The following is a 4,388-nucleotide window of genomic DNA, read 5'->3' on the forward strand; positions in this document are numbered from 1 at the left end:
TCAGTAGTCATTAGACATCGTGAGAGAGCAGAATGGGGCGCTCCGTGGAACTAACGGACTTTGAAAGTGGTCACGTGATTGGATGTCACATGAAACTTCCTGGTAGATTAAAGCTGTGTGCCAGGCAGAGATTCGAACTAGGGACCTTTGCCTTACGCGGGCAAGTGCTCTACCTACTGAGCTACTCAAGCACGACTCACGCCCCGTCCTCACAGCTGGCAGAAGTAAATCTGTGAGCCGTGCTTGGATAGCTCAGTTGGTAGAGCACTTGCCCGCGTAAGGCAAAGGTCCCGAGTTCGAGTCTCGGTCTGGCACACAGTTTTAATCTGCCAGGAAGTTTCATAACAGCTCACACTCCGCTGCAGAGTGAAAATCTCATTCTGGATGTCACATGTTCATACGTCTGTACGCGAGATTTTCGCACTCCTAAATATCCCTAGGTCCACTGTTTGCAATGTGATAGTGAAGTGGAAACGTGAAGGGATACGTACAGGACAGAAGCGTACAGGCCGACCTTGTCTGTTGATGATAGTTGAAGGGCGTCGTAATGTGTAATAGACAGACATCTATCCAGACCATCACATAGGAATTCCTAACTGCATCAGTATCCATCGCAAGTACTATGACAGTTAGGCGGGAGGTGAGAAAAATTGGATTTCATGGTCGATCGGCTGCTCATAAGCCACACATCACGCTGGTAAATGCCAAACCATGCCTCGCTTGGTGTAAGGTGCGTAAACATTGAACGATTGAACAGTGTGGAGTGACGAATCACGGTACACAATGTGGTGATCCGATGGCAGGGTGTGGGTATGGCGAATGACCGGTGAACGTCGTCTGCCAGCGTGTGTAGTGCCAACAGTAAAATTTGAAGGTGGTAGTGTTATGGAGTACTCGTGTTTTTCGTGGAGGGGCTTGCAAATGGCTCTGAGCACTATGGGATTTAACATCTGCGGTCATCAGTCACCTAGAACTTAGAACTACTTAAACCTAACTAACCTAAAGACACCACACACATCCAAGCATGAGGCAGGTTTCGAACCTGCGACCGTAGCGATCGCGCGGTTCCAGATTGAAGCGCCGAAAACTACTCGGACACAACGGCCAGCCAGGGGCTTGCACCCCTTGTTGTTTTGCGTCTCACTGTCACAGCACAGGCCTTTCTTTTCAGCACCTTCTTGCTTCCCACTGTTGAAGAGCAGTTCGGAGTTTGCGATTGCATCTTTCAACACGATCGAGCACCTGTTCGTAATGCATGGCCTGTAGTGGATTGGTTACACGACACTAACATCCTCGTATGGCCTGCAAAGAGTCCTGACTTGAATCCTGTAGAACACCTTTGGGATGTTTTGGATCGTCGACGTCGTGCCAGGCCTCATTGACCGACGTCGATACCTCTCCTCAGTGCTGCAGTCCGTGAATAATAGGCTGACATTCCCTAAGAAACCTTCCAGCACCTGACTGAACGTATGCCTGCGAGAGTGGAACTGTCATCAATCCAGGCTGGGCCAACACCATATTGAATTCCAACATTACTGATGGAGGACGCCTCAAACTTGTAACTCATTTTGAGCGAGGTGTCCGAATACTTTTGTCGCATAGTGTATCGACACTCTGCGGAGCATGTTGGGTTACAACAGCAATGGGCGAGCGGTATCCTGGAATGCTGTTCACGAATGGCAGGAAAACAGGTCGAATCACACCATCACCAGATTGATGTACAAACTTGCAGTCAGGTGCTTGACCGGGGGGGGGGGGGGGGATGGAATAACCTAGAGAGTGCTTCTGCTGCCATATGAAACCGCACCATAGACCATAACTCCAGGTGCAAGTCCAGTGTGTCTAGCATGCAGACATTGATTGCAGACCCTCAAATGGCCTCCTTCCAACCAACTTACGGCCGTCACTTGCACCACGGTAGAGCCAGTTCTTACCAGTAAACACAACAGGCCTCCACCCAGCTGTCCAGTGAGCTCTCGCCTGACACTAATAAAGTCACAAATGGTGGTGGTTTGGGGTCCTTCAAGTAAGCGAATTGAAACAGTTCCTTGCGTCACTATGGTGGCAACTGCTACTCAAATTGCTGCTGCAGATGCAGAACGATGCGCCAGAACACTAAGGACTTAGCTCTAGAAAGTGCCGTGTGACGGTCTTCTTGCCATAGTACATCCTCATGCACACCGCTGCAAGCAATCCTGTATAGTGGTTGCGTCTTTCCGCAATATCGGGGAAGTAACACGCAGCTTCTCGTAGCCCTATTACATGACCTCGTTTAAACTCAATGAAGTTTTGATAATGGCGTCTTTGTTGCCTTGAAAGCCTTCTTGAATAATATTAACTCACCACGTTCAGCCTCAAAGGTAATTAACTCTCAAGACCGTTAAAGCCTGTATGTAAAGGAAGCCTGATTGCATCCTCGTAGTGGCGCTACTAGAGCTACTCGTGTGAGGCTGACACGAAATCTGAATAGACACCATCTTTCTGATGTAGAAAGACGCCTGTCGACTTTCGCTTATGGCGCACAACTCCTTCTTGATGTTGCGTTTTTTTTGTTTTGTTTTTGTTTTTCCCGTGTTACATTGTCTTGCCTGTTTATTTGATTTAATTCACTGATCTTATTTTTTGGATTGATCTTTGTACCCATTGAACGACAATTACTGTGAGAATAAATAAAAAAAACTGCCAATGCGCCACTTGTCTAGAACCGTCATTAATGTCTAGAATGGATAACAGGGGCCAGAAGGAAACGAGGAATCAAACATTGACATGTTATGGATTTTCCTTCACATCTTGTTAGAAAAATTTCACATGTAAGTTTGAAATATAATAGGATTACTTTTTTGTGCAAGTAATATTTGTTTACAACTAAAGGCTTTTCGGCTTAGTAGGCCATTGTTAAGAAACAACAAACAGTGGGCACAATATACACTATTTGGAAGGAAACAGGTTATGAGTTACAAAAGTACTATCAACACACACAGAACATGAAGTGTTGAGTGCTATTGACAAAGAATTTCAGATCGATTTCGTATTTCTGGATTTCCAGAAGGCTTTTGACACTGTACCACACAAGCGGCTTATAGTGAAATTGCGTGCTTATGGAATATCGTGTCAGTTATGTGACTGGATTTGTGACTTCCTCTCAGAGAGATCACAGTTCGTAGTAATTGACGGAAAGCCATCGAGTAAAACAGAAGTGATTTTTGGCGTTCTCCTTTGCTGATCCTTATCTACGGTATATAAACGATTTAGGAGGCAATCTGAGCAGCCGTCTTAGATTGTTTTCAGATGATACTGTCGTTTATCGACTAATAAAGTCATCAGAAGGTCAAAACAAACTGAAAAACAATTTAGAAAAGATATCTGAATGGTGCGAAAATTGGCAGTTGTCCCTATAGAACCAAAAGTGTGAGTTCATCCAAATGAGTGCTAAAAGGAATCCGTTAAACTTCGGTTATACGATAAATCAGTCAAATATAAAGGCCGTAAATTCAACTAAATACCTAGGTATTACAATTACGAACAACTTAAATTGGAAGGAACACACAGAAAATGTTGTGGGGAAGGCTAACCAAAGACTGCGATTTATTGCCAGGTCACTTACAAAATGTAACAGATCTACTGAGGAGACTGCCTACACTACGCTTGTCCGTCGTCTTCTAGAATACTGCTGCGCAGTGTGGGTTCCTTACCAGATGGGACTGACCGAGTACATCGAAAAACTTGAAAGAAGGGCAGCACGTTTTGTGTTATCGCGAAATATGGGAGAGAGGCTGGGCAAGAGAGGATTGGGGCTGGACATCATTAAAAGAAAGGCGAAATTCCAATCACAAACTTTCTCCTCCGAATGTGAAAATATTTTGTTGACACATGCCTACATAAAATAAGGGAAATGAGACCCCGTACGGAAAGATATAGGTGTTCGTTCTTTCCTCACGCTATACGAGATTGGAATATTAGAGAATTGTGAACATGGTTTGATGAGTCCTTAAATGTGATTTGCAGAGTATCCATGTAGATGTAGATGTAGAACTTCAAAACTACTGGTCACCCACCTGGATAGCCACGAGTGCTAGCACGCAGCTTCTCGTATTCGAAGAGGAGCGATGGCCTCCCCACCCCCGCCTCCACCGTACCTCAAGCCGTCCCGGATCGAATCCATCTGGCGGACTGACTTCGAAAGCCATTGCGCAGTTGCGCAGGCTAGGCTGAATGTGGTTTTTAGAGGGTTTCCATATCCAGTTAGGTGAATACTAGGCTGGTATTCACGTACAGCCTCAGTTAAATTATTGACAAAAATTTTGAAAGTGTTGGTAGATTTTCACATGGAATAAACCTAGAAGCTGACAGATGGGATAAGTAATTTCCGTCCGGCTGTTGGCGGGGAG

The 4,388-nt window shown here is 45.3% G+C and overlaps 1 non-coding gene across 1 annotated transcript; it reads left to right on the plus strand.

The window, feature by feature from the left end:
* The first annotated feature begins 240 nt into the window (after positions 1 to 240).
* Positions 241 to 315, plus strand: Trnat-cgu (transfer RNA threonine (anticodon CGU)). The gene has a single exon. It is a non-coding gene; the product is annotated as a tRNA-Thr (tRNA).
* The last annotated feature ends 4,073 nt before the right edge of the window (positions 316 to 4,388 follow it).

Source organism: Schistocerca nitens, chromosome 6 (genome assembly GCF_023898315.1).
Source record: "Schistocerca nitens isolate TAMUIC-IGC-003100 chromosome 6, iqSchNite1.1, whole genome shotgun sequence".
NCBI lineage: Eukaryota > Metazoa > Arthropoda > Insecta > Orthoptera > Acrididae > Schistocerca > Schistocerca nitens.